The sequence below is a fragment of the Amblyraja radiata genome, chromosome 27, assembly GCF_010909765.2.
Source record: "Amblyraja radiata isolate CabotCenter1 chromosome 27, sAmbRad1.1.pri, whole genome shotgun sequence".
NCBI lineage: Eukaryota > Metazoa > Chordata > Chondrichthyes > Rajiformes > Rajidae > Amblyraja > Amblyraja radiata.
The window spans coordinates 14545961-14566671 of record NC_045982.1 but is presented as its reverse complement, the minus strand read 5'-3'; positions in this window follow the sequence as shown (position 1 = coordinate 14566671).

Sequence of the window (20711 nt, the reverse complement as noted above, 5' to 3'; positions counted from 1 at the left end):
AAGTACTTTAAGATGGCCAGTTGAATTTGTTGTCTAGCTGGTGCTGGTGTACATTGACATGGTCATTAGATATCCTGCTCCCCCTCATCTACATTATCATGCTTCGTGTGTGACCATAGATAATATCAAAATGGAAAAGGACAACTGGAAACTTGGTTCTGCCCTCACACACAGATACCCATGCAATTCATTTTAGCAGGATTACTACATAGCAAATAGGACTTAGAGACTCTCATACCATCTCCATCTTAACCAAAGCACACAGATTAATTTTAGCCCCTCTAATGTTGCTCTCAGAGATCAATTGACATTGCATTCTTTGAACTAATTATAAAAGGTTTGTGCTATGGTGGTCAACTTTCAGTTAGTTACTTTTCTAGGCAACTTATCAGAGAGAATGCATTTGAGAAATTAATTCTGGTGATAACAAAAGATGGTAAAGTGCTCTCCAAACCCACAACTAAACTCTTTAGATACTTAGTGAGAGTTATTTAGCTGATTTGCACAGGCCCAACTCACTGGGATTTCGAGTGAGACTAAGGTTGTAAACTGAGCACCAGTGAGTGGAGAAATGCAATAATGGGGCAGTTTTCTGATCACTGAATGGATCTTGATCTTTTTAGTTTAGTTTAGAGATACAGCATGGAAACAGGCCCTTCGGCCCACCGAGTCCACATCAACCAGCGATCTCCGCACATAAACACTATCCTACACACACTAGGGACCATTTACATTTATACCAAGCCAATTAACCTATAAACCTGCACGTCTTTGGAGTGTGGGAGGAATCCGAAGATCTTGGAGGAAAGCCATGCGGCCATGGGGAGAACGTACAAACTATGTACAGACGGCACTTGTAGTCGGGATCTAACCCACGTCACTGGCACTGAAAATGCTGTAAGGCAGCAATTCTACTGCTGCGCTGCCATGCTGCCCTTGTCACATATTCATACCAGCACTGCAGAATAATAACTGAATATGTATTTTTTTGTTCTCAGCTACTTTTAATCTACTTTTGCCCAGTGCACTTATCATTAATTGTTACATGTGGAACATCTGCTGGCATTTCTATGGTTGTATCTGGGAGGAACTTACTGCCTGGTTGCTTGACCTACCTACACCATTACCAGCAGGGGAAAGCACATTAAGCCTACCTCTGAGCTTATAAATGACAGATGCCTCAGTTTACTGTAAGTAAATCTATATCCGACACAAAAGAAAGAAGGAAATTGATGCTGAATTACACATGAAGAACCGCTTCGACAGAATCTGCTGCAGTATCAGCTGATGAATTGGACTAATTCTGTGGATGAAGCTGATCCGAGTGATCACATCTGATTACCTCAGCCTCGAGTTCCATGCATTTTCATCCATTGCTGTCCGGACCACAGGAAATCACGTTAATAAACATTAGCCTTTAAATTAATCTTTTTGTTTGAAAATGTTAAGAAGTTTGTGGTCCTACTGTCAACCAATTTGTTAACAGTTTATCTCCATTTAAGGTTTTCAATGACACAATTTTGTTGGATGGATTGGTCCGCCAAGTGCACTGGTGTTAACCTATGGCCCTTCCAGAGAAGAGAGCTCTCTACTTGTCGTGGAGGTTCAACTGAAAGTTAAACTGTAATCCCAGTGTGCGCCAGATGACCCTTGATAAAAAGAAGTACAAAAGCTTTTAAATGAACCAAATTGTGGCGCATCGACAGATTAGAGAGAAATCTAAATAAACCCTGCTGGCAAACTGTGAGGAGACGTGTGTGCTGCTGAGTGATCTTGTATATTTGGAGTGAAACATAAGTAACTTAATGGTTCATTAAACCCTCTCAATCGTACAGAGTGTATGTATTAGGGTCTGCTTGTATTTCAATTAAGTGGGCACAGAGTTGAATTTAATCAAACCAGTTTAGTTTACTTTAGAGATACAGTGCAGAAACAGGCCCTTCGGCCCACCGAGTCCGTTCCCACCAGCAATCACTGCATACAATAACATTATCCTACACACTAGGGACAATTTACAATTTTTACCTAAACCTGCAAACCTGTACGTCTTTGGAGTGTGGGAGGAAACTGGAGCACTCAGAGAAAACCCACGAGGTCACAGGGAGAACGTACGAACTATGTACTGACAGCACCCGTAGTCATGATCGAATCTGTGTCTCTACCGCTGCGTCACAGTGCGGGCCCAAGTTAAATGATCTTTCCCAAAATGGTGTATTGTTTTTACGGATCCTTAAAACCACAAGTCCTATGTGCCAGTGCATCATGTGGCACAACAGCTCCAAACTGCATAATGGAAACAAAATATAACCTCTTCTTGTGGTTCATCCTTAATATGGAAGCCATACACCTAAATGAGACACATTCTTCTCACAGATGTCTCTCCTTAATATTCCCAAAATGACATTGTACTATTAATTCTGCATATTTCAATATTATTTTATACACTTACAAGATGTGCACTCTTATGGAGAGTGAATGTAAAAGGCAATTTAAGTTTAAAAATCGCCACTTTAAATTTTCTGTAATAGTTTAGTGGATGGCTGTGTTGCCTTGTACAGTAATGGGATATGTTAACTTGCTGAGTCATAAATCCATTTCTGTTTAATGCTCATGCTTATGCTACCTGAGGCAAATAAACGTGTAATATTATTCCAGTGTGAAACTGATTGGAACAATTGAATTACCTGTAGTAGCATTGGCTCTCACAAATGGACGGAGCATTAATAATTACGAACTTACAATGTTTTTAAAAAATGTATGGAGAAATGGAAACAATGCAGAAAAACCAAAGAAATGACCTTGATTTATCAGGTGCTTGGGTCCATTTTGAAGTGCTGTGGAGTATACTTTTTATTTGAAACTTTCAAGGACTTTGCCACAGATTATCTGGGTAAAATGGTGTAGACTGAGTTGTTGGAATGTCAGAAATGCAAACAAGCCCATGGGAATAAACAACTTCTTCTTATGCAGATGCAGTGAGGGCATCCCAAGACTCTCGGCAGTAGGTTAAGTAGCAACACACTCTGAATAACAAGAATGGCACTGAATGGCATCCAATGTGTTTTTCTCTCCTGTCGGTTTTGCTGAGGTGGCCCATTGCCACACTCTTCCTTGCATTTATGAACACTTTTCAGTCAATGACCTCTGAGGCATGGTCAACCGAATTTGAAAACGCTTGATTGCCAATAAATAAACTTCTCAAATCAGAAGGTTGTGACTCTTTGCAAGTCTTTTCCACAAAGGGCAGTGGAAGCAGAAGCTTTGGATACTTTTAAGACAAGAGTAGATGAATAAGTGTGTGGGTGAGAGGTTACCTGGGCTAGGTGGGAATGTAAATTTAAAATTACATTCCAATTAATCAGCATATCATTGAATGGCAAAGCAGGCCTGAAAGACTTCACTAATTTCTGCTTCTAATTCATAAGGATAAACAGAAATGAGGCGTGAATGAACTCAAAGTCAAAAACCCATGAGAATAGATTCAGAACAAACATCTAATGGCGAAGATAGACACAAAAAGCTGGAGTAACTCAGCGGGCCAGGCAGCATCTCTGGAGAGAAGGAATGGGTGACATTTCAGGTGGCGACCCTTCTTCAAATTGAGAGACAGCAGAGAGGGAGACAGATATGAAAGGGTAAGGTGTGAAAACAGATCAATGGGGACGGTGACCAAGGATATGTAGAATGGTACATTGTTAGCTGAGGGGAAGGTGACAACGAGGCATACAATCAGTAATATTTAATCGGGAGGACAATGAAACTAGTCGGAGAACTAGGATGGGGGAGGGACGGAGAAAGAGGGAAAGCAAGGGTTATTTGAAGTTAGAGAAATCAATATTCATACCGCTGGATTGTAAACTGCCGAAGTGAAAGATGAGGTGTGGTTGAGGTGAAATATTAGATGTTGTCGAAAAATGTTCTTCCATGTCTGAAACTGTCACAGCTTCAGTCACTCATAGTAAGGACTAGGCCTAGATCGTTAAACTGCTAACGCTTTTCATATCTGTTACTGCAATGCTGAGGTAGGATGTTGACTGAATAGTTCATAAGCAAATGTCCTCTGCTACCCAGCATTAGTGCTACTTTTAAGCAGGCTCAATTTGATCACGTTAGTTCTTTATTGGCTTGTTGATCTTTCATATATTTGTACAGCTAACAGTTTTATACCCTCTCATTAATTATTAGTAGAGTTTCACAAAAGACTGGGAAGCAAGAAATACATTAGTTGATCTAAGGACCCTTTCAGCCACCAGCTGCTGCTGACGATTGAGCCTATTCTCACGGCCCTGTGACTTTGCTTGGCCGAGGCCTCATTTCTGGTCAGGTTTCAATTCAATCCGGTGAATGTTCCAAGTATTCCAGCTGGCAATTGATAGGATTACGGATCCATTCCTCGCTGGAGTTTCACTGCTTCGCAGGAGTAAATGAAAGGAAAACATACCACTTGGATGTTGTAATGAGATTTCTACGTGGATTTTACATTCTTTGAAAAAGTGGATCGGTCTAAGTCTTTCGGCTTTTGGCGTCTTAACTGGAGTGGAGTGTGAGACAGCGGATATAATCAGTTCCTCTGGAAAGAATAGTTGATCGCACAGTAGCTTGATAACTGTGCCTGTGTATTTTACCCATTGCTGCTTTGTAAATACCTTGTGTTCAGCGGATTCTCGTCTCGTGAGTGTGAAGCTACAGGTTTTATTTTGGATAAAATGCTTAGCTTGCGTAAATACGGTGTGGAACATTCAGGAACTTTTGTCTCTGTAAAGAAAGAGGTAGTGCTTAATGCCCAGAGCAAAATGTTTTGGATCTAACATTTAATGAAGTGGCCTCTGCTAGATCTTTAGGCAAGCGCTCCCCTTTAAGAGGAAGCATTGCAAATGAAGGAAGGCGGTGAAGTTTGTCTGAAGATGCTAGCTGAAGAAATTGGAAAATAGTATTAACAATGTGACAGAAGGATACATGGAATGATTTGCTGCCCTTATTCATAGCTAATAGAAGGGGGAATCTCTGAGGTGATGTGGACATTCTGTCTCTTATTAAGATGCACAAATGAACAAGTGTAGATCGTTCATCAACTTCTCCTCACTAGTTTTTGTTCAAAATTATGTAGGTCACTTCAGATCAATTTAAAGAAAGGGAGGGCATCGAATATTGAATCATGAATAGATTCCCTGATTGAGCTAACATTGTATGTCGTTTAAGATAGGTCATAGATAACTTGATAATAAATTGGAATAAGGCTGAGGTTTAGAAGAATAGGGATATCAGAATACTTTATGGGCATAATTTAATTAGGACATGTTTAAATCAAACCGTTTGAAAATCAAGTACTTCTGACCTGCTGCAGTCATGGGATTACTATACAAGGGGAAGGAAGGGACAAGATAGGCATGTACGAATGTAAATCACTCTGAACTGCTTGATTTAAATTTGGGAATGAACTAGGTTTCTTGGGGTTTATAAGAATGTCATGACAAACTGAAAGGATTTTTCTTGTTTGATGTTTTCTGTAGTTATAACATAGAATCATACAGCATGGAAACAGGTCCTTCGACCTAACTTGCCCATGCCGACAAAGATCTCCCACCTACCTGTGTTTGGCCCATATCCCTCTAAACCTTTCCTGTCGATGTACCTGTCTAAATGTTTTTTAAATGTTGTAATAGTACCTGCCTCAACTACCTCCTCTGACTGCTCATTCGATATATCCACGACTCTCTGTGTGAACAATTGCCCCTCAGATTACTATTAAATCTTTCCACTCTCACCTTAAACTTATGTCCTCAGGTCCCTGATTCCCTCACTGTGGGGAAAAGAACCTGTGCATTCATCCTCTCTATTTCCCTCATGATCTTATACACCTCTCGGCCTCAGGGGGATTTTATTTGCAGCTTCTTCCAGCCACATAAATTAATCTACAACACCAGATATTAACGCGTGGAATGGCTGCCTGAAGTGCATTAAAAAATAGGACAACCATTTCAGCCTCAGACCCTTCCTCAGCCTTAGCCCAAAGCATCACCTATTCCTTTTCTTCGGAGATGCCGCCTGACCCGCTGAGTTACTCCAGCATTTTGTGTCTATCTTTAGCTTAAACCAGCACCTGCAGTTCCTTCCTACACCCTAGTTCTTAGATTGTTTGCTATTCCAATTTATTGCTGGCTACCTTTTGACAGCAAGGAAAAATTACCATCCATTTATGGAGCGCAGTACGTGACTTCAAGGCATCAAACACGGCTTTACAGTTCCTTGGAAATGATGATGATGCATTCACTGTTTTAATGTAAGTTGAGGCAAATATTAAAGTTTATTTGCACTTCCGAAGAGCTGGCTATTCATGAGAGCTAATTTATATATAATCAATGTCTTTATAAATATTGTCAGCATTGAATGTCAACATATGTGTTGAGAATTAGTGCAGTTACCGTGCAGAAATAACACAATTGAGCATGGATGTCCTGTTATAACTATAGGATGCCTTGTTTTATTTTTATTACTTTGGTCCTTGGTGAGTCTATATCTGTTTTGGTCTCTTTACACAAGAAAGGTTATGCTTGCCATCGAGAGAGTCCAGCAAAATGATTCCGCAAATGGGAAGAAAGTCGAAACAAGGAACTGCAGATGCTGATTTACAAAAAGAAGAGACCCAAAGTGATGGAGTAACTCAATGGGTCAGGCAGCATCCCTGGAGAACATGGATAGGTAACATATTGGGCCAGGGTCCTTCCTCAGGCCGAAGGAGGGTCCTGACCCAAAATGTCACCCATCCATATTGTTCAGGGTTGCTTCCTGACCCACTGAGTTACTCGAGCATTTAGTGCCTGAGATGAGAAGGATTGACTGATGAGGAGGGATTAGGTTGATGAGACCTGTACTCATTCAATCGGGGTTAGAAGAATGGGGGATTTTATTGATGAACGAGATGAATTGGATTCAGGGAGACTGGTTCCCCTGAATGGGGGTCTAGAATTAAGCCACGATGCGAGTTCACCCAAGAGCTCTCCCTGCAGAGACTGTAAATCCTAAAGCCCCTGTCCCACGACACAAGTTCACCCAAGAGCTCTCCTGAGTTTAAAATAAATCAAACTCGTGGTACTTCATCACGAGTATTTTTTGACTCTTGGAAATTTTTCACACTGTTGAAAACATTTCATGAGTTTCCGCGTTTCCTGAGTACCTGCCGTTAGCGTTACGAGCCGCTACGGGACATCCACGAGCTCCGATGTACCCGCTACAGACATTCTGCATACTTACCACGAGTTTGATTTTTTTTTAACTCGGGAGAGCTCTTGGGTGAACTTGTGTCGTGGGACAGGGGCTTTAGGGTTTACAGTCTCCACAAATGAGCTAAGACATGGAGGACTGAGAAGAGGTGATATTTCTTTGATTAGAGCGTGGTGAACTTGTGTACATCATATATAAGAAGGTGGTGGATAGATTTCTATACACAATCAAATAGTAGGGGAGAGAATGGGAATATGGCACTAAGATAAATGTTGAATCATGATCATAATGAGTGGTGGAGTAATCTCACTGGGACAAAGGCCTCCAGCTGATCCTATTTGCCATGTGTCTATGTTTCTAGAGCTGGAGCTGTAGGACCGTTAGTCATTCTCTGGCCACAATATTACAATAGCCTCACTCTGGCAATAGCCTACAAGTTTTTACATTGTATGCCATATACTTTATCTGCACTTGAAGTCCCTGTAATTATGTTGTGTGGTCATAGACATGTTAGAGTCATAGAGTCATACCGTGTAGAAGCAGGCCATTCAGCCCAAATTGCCACTCAGCCCAACTTGCCCACGCCAACCAACATGCCCCACCTTTGAAATTCTTTGAAACATTTTCAAAACATTAAGGGCATTGAATCCCACATCCTATCAGTTTATCCCATTATTTTCTTCTGCAATAAATAAGCTCAATAACAAATATATAAAAATAAAAATGCTGGAACAGTCTTACTGAGCTGTGTCAACCCAAGACCATCACACTCATCACCAATTCTCTCACACTTCATCCCTGCACTGATACAATCACCAGAGTGGAGTAGAAAGAGTGCGAGGAATCTTTGGGATATTCTTCTCTTCTCTGAGGCAATTAGATTAACTGCAGACATCTGTGGTAACTCCTGAAAGTAGGTCCCATTATCCAGCTCATTTCTACACGTGGAGCAGCATTATTCCATAAATCCACAAACACATGTCATTGTTGTTCTTATTGATGAATTCTCATTAAACGGAATATTGAAAAGCATCCAAAGAAATGTGTGTACCTACGCCCAGGGAGGAAGGAGGTTCCAGAGCATGGTAGATGGACACTGCTCGGTCCATCACAGATACTGACCTCCTTCCATCAAAGGGATCAATAGGAGATGCTGTCTCAAAGAGGCAGCCAGTATCATCCAAGACCCACACCACCCTGCGCACACTCTCATTTCATTCCCACCATAGGGGGAAAAAAGTAGAGGAATCTAAAACCATGACCACCAGGTTCAACAGTAGCTTCTTCCCAACAACAATTGGGCTGCTGAACAATACATAAAAACATCATGAACTAAGAAGTCTCTTTGGTTGTACTAAGATCTACAGGTTTATATTTGCATTAGTTATGGGTGTTATTAATGTAATGATTTTATTTTGTTTATTATATATTATCTATTGCATTTACAGGTCTGTCATGCTGCTGCAAGTACGAATTTCATAATTCTGTTTTCAGTATAGATGACAATTAAACTATCTTGAATCGCTTGAGATATTTCTGTTTAAATTAGGCATGCTGCTTATTCACACTGCTCTGCAGTGGATGGATTGATCACACCCAGAGTCCAATGCTTATTTTCTGCAATGATGGGGTGTAAATCTCCATAAATCCTTGTAAATCCTAACTTCACAGCCTGAACATCTCAGTCATCATCTGTCCGTTTTCAAATGAATCTGTCTTTTTAGTTTGCGCATATAACAAGCTGTTAATACTGCAGCAATTGCTTGAAGTGTAAGTAAACAGTGAGCACATCAGGGAAAAGGAAGCACAACATATAATGTGCGAGTTAAACAGGGTGCTCTCATTGTATTGGAGTTGGGGTTTTCTCCCTCTATACTCTGGACTGGTCCGTTAGAAGTCAACTCACACAGCAGCAAGATTTGAGGTGTTTTCTAGTGCGCGGTTCAATGGAAATGAATGGAAGCCGTATTAAATATAGTTTTAGAGATATGGCATGAAAACAGGCCCTTCGGCCCACTGGGTCCATGGTGACCATCAATCACCTGCTCATAGTAGTTATATGTTATCCCACTTTCTCATCCCTACACTCTGGGAACAATTTAACAGAAGGCAATTAATCTATAAACCTACATGTCTTTGGGATCTGGGAGAAAATCCACATGGTGGATCCAACGGCACCCATTCCTTCTCTCCAGAGATGCCGCCTGTCATGCTGAGTTACTCCAGCATTTTGTGCCTATCTTCAGTTTAAACCAGCATCTGCAGTTCTTTCCTGCAGTGTTTCAGTTTTGATTATTTGATCTTTATGGAATTTATGGAACTTTGATTGGTTCATATCTGAGCACAGATCCTATTTTGTTGGCAGGATAATTTCGTAAATATGGACTTCTAATGTAATGTCCAGGCAGTGAAGTGACCTGATGAGTTTAATTCTGGTGTCTATCCTTCAGATGCTTTATAATTAGATGCCGCAGTCCAGTTGTTGCAAACTTGGCTCTGTAGCTGATGTTACAGGATGTTCAGTCACTGAATATAGTCAAGGCTGAGATCTGTAGAACGCCTCCTTGTTTTGTTCACTGTTTATAAATTGCAGCCATTCCTTTGATTTGGTGTATATTAATTACTTGAAAATGGGTGCGCAGAGTAAACTGTTGAGTTTTACAGTTGACACAAAGCTAAGAAGCGTGTCAAACCGTGATAGTACGGTGTGGTAATTAGTGATATCCTGCAAAGACACATAGATAGACTGGCTCAGTGACCAAACTAGCAGTCGATGAAATTTATGACGGAAAAATGTGAAGATATAAGTTTTGGCAAAATGATGAACAGCAGTATCGGCGAAATGACATAGTTATTAAAGATGTGCGGGAACTGAGGGACTGGGTGTACATGCAAATAAACCGCTATAAGTGTAAAGACATTCCAAGGGAACGCATGGGATATTTAAGTAGAGGCAGAGACTCAAGACCAGTGGGTGGGTGTGGGGGTGGGGGGAAGGGAGGGGTGGGGAATGGGTATTGGTGGTGTTACACTTAAACTGCATAACACTCTGGCAAAGCCACCTTTGGAATCTTCAATGTAATTCTGATCAACATGCCCTAGGAAGGTTATAAACACTCTAGAGATGGTGTGAGAAAGATTTGGTGGAATGGTTCCGGTGAGGAATATTTTCAGCCATGGATTTCGACTGAGAATTCACTCGTTGTTTTCCTTAGGGCAAAATCAGTGAATCTGTAGAAGGAGAGACCGTTAATGTTTCAGGAGAGCGACCTTCTCCAGAACAAGACCTTCGGCGATTTAGTTGGGAAAGACGGAGGGACAATCTTTCCATGAGCTGAAAGAAAAATGACCAGCAAGCACCAATAATCAATTGGGCAATTCACACAATGGGGACGTGAGGAAACACTTATCCTGCAGGGAATGGTGATGACATGGAAGCAATGAGGGAGGAAAAATAACTCAGAGCTTTGAAAAGGAAATGTGTGCTACAACGAATTGTTGCAAACTTCATGGGTGAATGGCATGTTGTGTGGTGCAAGGATTCTATCAAAATGTGAAACAACATAAAACAATTATTTCAACCTTAAATTGTCATAAATTTAGCTCCATGCATTGAGTTTAGGATTCATATAACCGACATTTGTTTGCTTTGTTTGAACACTGTCGCTGTTTGCTCTCTATCCATTCCCTTTCTGTTGTTTTGTTACAAGCCAGTATCATATTTCCTCCTACATTTATTTTTAAAAGAGTTGCAGTGAGGGTTTGCAATGTCCTTGAACATCAACTCTAAGCACCTAACACTCTGATGGAATCTAAACTCAGCTTTTACTCATGAGCATCTCACTGTACTCAGTCAACATCCTTTGTTCCACCTTCTACAACATCCATTCATTGATCATGTTGAATATATTTATTTTGCATCTATTTTCATTGTCGATTAATTCACTTGAAATTCTATTTATCCCTGACAAGCTCAGGTAAATTATTTATCAGAACGTACTTGAATAACAACAGCATCCTGTGCAATGCGTGTTCCCTATGCAGAAATGTCTTTCTATTAAGTTTGGATATGACGCTTTGGCAGAAGGTCCCGATGAGCCGCGGCTGTACCCTGACAGCAGACTTGGAACCGGGAGAGGGAAGCCACTGAGCCCGGCCCCTATTCGCTCCCCCGAATACCGGGAACCGGAGAGGAGGTGGAGGAAGTTGGCGAAGGCGGTGGACGCTGGGCAAGGCAAGATGAACAGGAGGGATTTACCTTCCGTGCCATCAAAACCAGCTATTGGAGGCTCCGCTGTGGCACAAACATTGAAGGTGGCCTAGGAAAGAAAGGGACGACAATTCGCTGGTGACCCGGATGGAGATGACGGCTTCAACAGGCCTTTGAGGCCACTGCAGTTGGGACTGTGAAATGGCACCAAAACCTGGCCACTCTTGCATATAGACTCAGTGGGCTGTTTCTGTACTTAACCAGGGATTGTACTTGTGTATGGCAATAATCTTACTGATCCATATGCAGAAAGATAATCTCACTGTACCTTGGTACACGTGATGATAAAGGAACTATTGAACCACTGAACCTTTCCTCCAAGTCGCTTCTGAACACTGAGAATAATCACGATTAAGCTACTGACTTAATTAAGTGGGAATCTCCTGTTCAAATACCTATTTCCAATTATCTAGATATGCTTTTAATCCATTTTTAAGTGTTTTCCTAACTTCATGATCTTGCACCCATTGCCACTCTTTTGAGGTAATATATCAATGTCTTTTGAAGCTCCACTTAGTTACAAGCTGTAATGCATTCACAAGTTGCAAAGCTGTGATGTTCAGTTCACAACTGTGTGCCGACATTCATTAATCTTCTTCAGTGTTGATATCTGACCGTGAATTGTATTTCTCATTAAATGACGTTAATTCAGTTGTTCTTAGTAGGATCTTGCTGCAGATAGATTTCACACTGTAATTGTGTGCGGAAGTCACCCTACTTCAGATTAATTCACCATACGCAAAACCATCTGGGAAGGAAGTTTCTGAAGGACACGACAAAATGTATTATAAATGCAAGTCTTTTGTTCAAAACTGTTTAGTATGTAATACTCCCAGGAAGTATTCTCACATCTGCTGATGCCCAGTGTTTAGTTTTAATTCCTTTGTTCCTATCTCTGAACTCCAAAGCACATGAGCCACTGTAAGGCATCAGATGTCCATCCATTTTCTGAGATGCTGGACATTTCTGTCAAAAGCTTATTTAATTATCTTTCTGACATTAAGTATATTTTATGAGGTTACAAATGGATCTTGAAAACCATAGGGATCCAGTGCTCAGAGAGTTAACACACACTATCATTACCTTTGCTTGAGTTAGAGTAATGTATTTTCACTCTGATACATGAAGCAGTACAGACACTTTTATCATTAGACACAGTACAGACACTCTGTCATTTGTGCTTATCAGTACTCTGAGAACAGAGACAGAATGTTTTTACAGAAAGTCACAGACTTGATCTGTTTTCCAAACATGATAATGACAAGCAAATTAACCAACTTGTGATGCTGTCGAGTTTAACCGTATGTCATAATATGTCACAGTGGATTGGAAAGTATTCCACATGTGTGGTCACTTTTATTGTTAACTGACAGGCAAGTGGAAGATATTTTGTTGTTGACTCTATTTAAAACATTGACATCTATGTAGACAAAGCAATAGTGTGAACAATTTATATTATGAATAGTATTGTGTAATATAATATATTAAAGTCAGATATTGGGAACATATCATAATATCCAGTTGTAAACATCACTGTTAATTCAAATTTACACCAAAGATACTCAAGATATGAGGAAGGGTCTCAACGTGAAACGTCGCCTATTCCCTTTCTCCATAGATGCTGCCTGACCTGCTGAGTTTCTCCCGCTTTTTGTGTCTGTACTCAAGACCAGCGTGTCTTGAGGATAATAGCTGAATCATTTTATTTTCACAGCTTAACTTTAAGGAGGTTATTCTGATATGGGTTTCATCAGATTGGCCATGCAGTATTAAATTTACTCAGGTTTATGCCCTGCTTCCCTTTCTCCAGATCTGGTCATATTCTTGTGGCAAATATAAGCTCCAAACCTGGCAGAGAACTTTAGATATATTTCATCATTTGCCACGGTCGAGAATAGCGTTCATGAGAATAACAAAAACATAGATAATATTTTGCAAAATTGAAACATTACATTTTAGTGGCTATTTCTTTGCCATAAAACACTACACAAAGCAGCAACTGTGCTAACGTTATCGTGTGAAATGTTGTGCACGTGCTAATAATGCATTTCATCTTCTGGCATTGGATTTCATTACTGCCATTTTTTTATGTTGAATCGCACAACATAACGAAGATGCTCAGCCTAACTGACCAATGACTGTCCAAACATAAAATACTGCAGACGCTGGAAATCTAAAACAAAAACAGAAAACACGGGAAAATTAATGGCAGCACTGTGGTGCAGCAGTAATGCCCGTGGTAGTAGCGGTGCAGTGCCAGAGACCTGGGTTCGATCCTGACTATGGATGCTGCCTGTGCGGACTTTGTACATTCTTCGTGTGACTGTGTGGGTTTCCTCCGGGTGCTCTGGTTCGCTCCCACATTCCAAAAATGTACAAGTTTGTAGGTTAGTTGGCTGAGGTAAAAATTGTAAAATTGGCCCTAGTATGTAGGATAGTGCTAGTGTACTGGGATCGCTGGTCGGCACAGACTCAATGGGCTGAAGGGCCTGCTTCTGCGTTCTACCTCTCACCTAAAGTATACTGAAAATATGCAAGGGTCAGGCAGCATGAATGGATAGAGAAGCAAAGACAACATTTCAGGTCAATGAGATTTCAACAGGACTAGGAAAAAAGAAATATAACTTGTTCCAAAATGTTAAACTTGTTTTATTTCTAACTTTTCCTGGTTTTAATAAAATCCTGAAGCGTTCTCTCTTACCGATGCTGAATGACTGCTGCATATTTCCAAAGTTTCGTTTTAATTAGGACTTACAATTGTGTTTATGTTTACTTTAGTTTAGCATGGAAACAGGCCCTTCGGCCCACTGAGTCATCGCCAATCATCAATCACTCGTTCATATTAGTTCTATGTTTATCCCACTTTCTCATCCACTCCACATTATGGGCAATTTCACAGAGGCCAATTAACCTCCGAACTTTGGGATGTGGAAGGAAGCCGGAGTTCATAAGACATAGAACTGTGCCATTTGGCCCATCAAGTCTACTCCGCCATTCAATCGTGGCTGATCTATCTTTCCCTCTCAACCCCACTCTCGTGCCTTATCCCCATAACCCCTTACACCCGTACGACTCAAGAATCTATCAATCCCTACCTTAAAAATATCCATTGACTTGGCCTCCACAGCCAACAGTGGCCATGAATTCTACAGATTCACCACCCTCTGATTAAAGAAATTCCTCTGCATCTCCTTTCTAAATGTATAAGAAAGACAGACACCTTTTAAAGGTGCAAGATAGAACAACTATCACATTTTTTTTCAACTGATGCCTATTGCTTTCCCAGTTTTGCCTGGGCACCATGATGCCACTCTCGGTGCAACGCTGCTTTGATATCAAAGACAATCAATCTCACCTCACCTTAGAATTCAACTCTTTGGGACATATTTGCTCTGAAGTCTAGTGGTTTTAGGAAAAATCTGAACCAGATATTGATGGGTAGGTTATTGGTGAGTAAGTTCCACTTGATAACAGCGTTGATGTCAATTTTCACAATTTTGTTCATAACGGAGGCTAGAATGATTAAAAGGTAAATAACCATATTTGATTTTTCTTGTCTTTTTGTGAATGGGACATATCTGGACAATTTCCTGTGTTGTTGGGTAGATGCCAGGGTTGGAATTGTACTGATATCATTTGACCAGAACTGCAGTAGTTCTGGAATGTAAGTCTTTGTACTAGAGTTGGGAAATTGTCTAGTCCAGTAGCCTGTCCAGTATCTCATGCTGTCAGCCATTTCTTGATATCATATGAAGAGAATCAAATTGGTTACTGATGCAACTTTGTGACAGCGTATAGCAGAAGTTACTAAACACAACTGAAGTCTAAGTAAAGCAGTTACATAAATATAAAAGTTGGAGTAGAGAAAGAAAAATGCAGTAGAACCAGCAGATATTTATTTAATCTGCCATCTGAAATAGATAGGGTGAATGCATAGTATTTTATCCAGGCTGGGGGAATCAAGAGCCAGAGAACAAAGGTTTATGATGACAGGGGCAAGATTTGATAGAAACCTGAGCTACAACTATTTCACTCAGAGAATTGTGTGTATATGCAACAAGCTGCCAGATGAGGTTGTTGAGGCAGGTACAATAATATAAATTAAAAGACACTTGGACCGGTACATGGATAGGAAAGGTTTACGGGTATATTGGCCAAAAATGGACAAATGCGACTCACTTATATGAGGCATCTTGGTTGGCATGGATGAGTTGGGCTGAAGGGTCTGTTGCTGCGCTGTGTGACTCTATGACTACCCAGTCTATATTTTAAGGGAACATTGATTCTGATTAAACTTATTTACCGAGACTCGTGGGGGTAGGGGGTGGGAGTATAAATTCTTCCAGTTGCATGCACTTATTCTTGGTTTAGCAACATATGTGCTTTACACCTTTGGCTTTATTGACTTCAATGGAACCGAATCTTGAAAACAGGGCAACGTACATCCAATGTTATGTTGCACATTCTATATATCTAATTGGATAAATTGAATTTGGCTGGAATAGAGGGATCTAATTGTCACTTTGATTCTGATGATATTGTGTGCACTGGTGACGTTGTGTCCAAGTAAATGACAATGAGATTTGATAGAAATAGGTAACATATATAGAGGCTGTTCAATAATTGAAATTGTTGATTCATTAAATGGCTGTGCATTATAATGAGGAACTGATCAAATCTCCACCCAGGAAGCCTTTTGTTTAATAGATTAACCGTAACCTAGATGGATCAATGAATGCCATCAAAATTGCAAGACCAAATAAGACAATTAAATATTTGGATCAGTTATACATTTGAAAACACATGCATTAAATGAAAGTTAACTATGCAAAATTATTTGAGAAATACAAGAGACTCAAAGATTCAAATAATCACAAAGAGATCTGGGCTGCTTTATTTCAAACTCCATGTCTCTCAATGTTTATATTATTTAATCCAACCTTCTTATTCTGGAAATTGACTTCTATGCCAATTATCTTGGCGTAGAAGTCAAATGGAGGATTGAAGGGGAAAAAAAACATGGGCTGGAGTTCAGATAAAGCATTGGCAATCTAAGAATAGCATTGAAAAGGATACTTGATTGTTTTTTTCAGAGCACTGGTTATGATCTTGTCTTTGGTTCCCATCTTCCTCTTTCTCCACAACAATCCCCGATGCTCTGAGAATGATTGATTCGCCTGCAGGGATTTTCTCCCACTCGTGTCAATGTTGCATCAAGTTCCTCAACTACTTGCAGGTGGGTATGGTGTTATGATCAGCAAAAAGATGCAAACAGCATGAAAAAAATCTTTAAATGCATCAGGCTGTACTGTACCTTTTCTTGACTTTAATAAAACTTCATTTTGCTTTTTTATTCTATGCATTACAAATTTATGATTTATCCTTGTATCTATTGAAATTCTAAAATCCTTTGGTATACAAATGAGTGCCAGAGTTTCCCATCTCTTCACAAATGATATTGAAGTACATAGTAAGATGTCCACCATCAACTAGTCTCTAGTTGGATTTTGTTACTTTGCTATGAAACATGCACAGGTCCAAACTTACAGCAGCCCTTCTACAAAACTGGCACAGGATGTTACTTTCTAACACTGCAATCTAATATATGTGTATTTCCGAGAGGAATAGAAAGCTTTAGAAAGCAAGCACAGGCAACATGGTAAGAAAAAGAGATGGACATCATCGTGTGTTTAACCTGATAACTCTTGTCTATAATAAAATAATTTATTTGACATGTCTAAAAATCAAAATTAAACCTTTGGATCATCATAGGTTCATAAGTGATATGAGCAGGATTAGGCCATTTGGCCCATCGGGTCTATTCTGCCATTCAATCGTGGCTGATCAATCTTTCCCTCTCAACCCCATTCTCCTGCCTTCTCCCCATCACCCCTGACACCCGTATTAATCAAGAATCAATTAATCTGTGCCTTAAAAATATCCATTGATATTCTGTGGCAATGAATTCCACAGATTCGCCACCCTCTGTCTAAAGAATTTGCTCCTCGTCGCTTTCCTAAACTTCTTTAAACTTTACCAAACCTAATGGGAAGGTAATCTAATATATGTGTATTTCCAAGAGGAATAGAAAGCTTTAGAAAGCAAGCACAGGCAACATGGTAAGAAACTATACAAAGAAGAATGCCGAAGAAAAGTTGATTTAAATTTTCACTAAGCAATAAATAAGGAGCACTGGAATAATTTGGCTTCTAAACTGCGAGAAGGGTGGTGCCAGAAAAAATACATCAGCTTTGGAGTCAGGGACGAAATCTACAAGGCAGGATTTTGCCATCCAAGTTTAAGACGCCAGCACTGACAGGAGGTCCTGTCATTATCATCTGTTTGTGTAGTTCCAGATAACACCAGCGCCATGCAGTAGAATGGCTGAAGTAATACAGAGAGAGATCATCATGAAGTGACAATTTCTGGCTCAGTTGTTAGTGAGTGTATCGGCGAGATATTAGGATGAGGTTTGAGATTTATTTAAGATAGATTTCATGTAAAGCAACAAGGAGGATTGAATGTAGTAAAAATAAAATTCTATAAAGAAAAATTTAACCGTTGTTCCCAAGGCATTACTGGTCGGTTATACTCAGAGAACAATTAACTTGATTATATATATTTAAACTAATTGTCAAGAAAGGAAGGAAAGTAATTCATTTTTAATCTAAATGTAGTAAATATGCAAATGATTTGTTGGTAAGAATACATTTGCAATTCAAACGCTGGAAATGTACCCTATAATTAACAATAAATTAAACAGTATGTTAGGGCTTTACAATACCAGTGGCTACTTTGATAAAATGTGACATCCCTTTGCTGGTGCACTTTGAGGTTTATTGTTGCTGTTGGCTCCTATAATGAATATTGTGCTATTAGCTCCTGTAAAGACTATTACCCAATTTTTAATAAATATCTTCTTGATAATAATGATGCCGTTTTGTCGAGTACACTTAATACACAATTTGCTCATAGTACAAGTGTGTCATAAGAACAAAATGTGTAACTGATGTATATCATATACTTGTAATTGTTTAATGAACTAAATTTGCATAGTTGAACGTGCTTGTTACTTTCAGACTGCAATTGAGATGCTAACCTCTGATTCATTTGTACTGATAACAAAATCAGACATTGTTCTGCTTTTATTAAAGTCTTATAAGGATTACTTAGCTAAACTGACCACAATCTGATGAAAAGCTGGCCAAGAACAGGGATGGATAACAGTTTATACAATCCTTTTGCAGAGGTACAGAAACCACAACACAGTTCCTAAAGTCAACACTGTAAATATGCAGTGGCTTAATACACTATTGCAACAGCCCTTTACAGGACTCTTTTACTGGCACCACCATGACCTAATCTCTGACAAGGGAAATCCTGTGTTCTGTTCCTGCTGCATCAATATCTTCACTGTCTTGATATTATTGTATCAGCACTCCTATGGCTTCAATCACCAGCACAAATATAGCAACTGAAGTTGTGGGAACCACTAGTGACTCCATCTACACAGAACAAAGTCTGGCAATGACATTCCATGAGTGATCACGGTGTACATTATATCCCCCTAAATTGGGAAGCCCCTGAAACCTTATGAACAGAGGATGCAAAGTCCAAATGTATTTATCAGTGGTGGATCATAATTATCAACAGAAGACAGTAGGGCCAGTATCTTTTCACCATCAGCAAACTATTGTGTTTGTGAAGATACGACTTTGGCACATTAACTGCTGGTTGGTGGGTTCAATTAACTTTGTTTAAATATGCTTCATTAATTAGGTGAGGATAATAATATAAATGTATCAATCTATTTTGTTTTGCATGATTCATCATTGTTTTTTCTCAACGTAGCATTTTCGTCCTAAACACGTCTGAATCTTCAGTTTGAAGAGAACGCAACACAGAAGAACACAAGAAAATAGGATCAGCTGTTGCCATCAATATCCTTAAGCCTCCCCTGCCATTAAATATGATCATGGCTGATCTATGTTGGGCTCAACTCCTCTTCTGCGCCATTACATCATACCCCTCTTTTCCTTGATCTATTGAATGTTTTACCAACACCATTTTAAATATGTGCAATAATTCAGCTTCCACCACTTGTTGGGGTAGGCAATTCTGCAAAATGACTTAATTATTCCTAGATAGTTTTCCCTATTAGGTCCCACAATAGCTAACTGTGGCTAAACCAAAGGCATTTAACCCTCACCAAGTGGGTGCCCATCATCCATGTGCCTGAAGAAGGGTTTCGACCTGAAATGTCACCCATTTCTTCTCTCCAGAGATGCTGCCTGTCCCGCTGAGTTACTCCAGCTTTTTGTGTCTATCTTCAGTTTAAACCAACATCTGCAGTTCCTTCCTATTCATGGAAGCAACCAGCATCAGCAGGTGAATCTGATGTGGGTTCCCCACCAGAGCCTCTCCAGTGACAGGTAGCCACACTTACAGGTCATTTCCCAATGGAGGTCAGTTGATTTTCTGTATCCAGAAACATTGTGATCACCTCAGGTTCTATTTTGAACATAAAATGCAAAGAGTTCGGGAAGGAATGGTGTTAGAATTGACGTCTGTAAGGGACGTTGATGTGGGGATGACTGCACTTTGCTTCAAGAATTCGGGCCCATGGCAGAATATTGCACATATCAAACTCAAAATCCTTTGCTTTGCCTGGTGATATTTTACCGTAAGCATTGCCGTTGTCCTTTTTATCCTTCAGTTGATCTTTAGCATTCGACTACATTATGATCAAAAATAACTTTTATTCAGTATCGTTCAATAGCCAGAACTTGCTGCCAGTCACAAATGACAGCACTTGCCTGACCATTCCACTTGCCCCAGGCTTTCTGTAGGCTTTTGCTCTGTGATTTGCAGCATTGATTCAGAATAGTGGATGGCCACAACAGGAAGAAATATTTGGTGATTTGCACAGATGGATTTTAGGGTAGGGAATCTGCTTGTTGAATCCATGTGCTTCCAAACCACACACTTTTCATTTTATTCTCTGACATAATCCCATCCCATCCATTTTTTAACAATTACGGCAGATCCCCTTAATTAGGAAAAATGGAAATAAGGTATGTGAACGCGAAATAAGGTCAGTTTAATAGAAAAGATGAGTGGAAGAGAAAATACACCCGTTGTTGTTCCAGGTATGAAACACCACAATGATAGAAGTACATGGTACACAAAAATGCTGGAGAAACTCAGCGGGTGCAGCAGC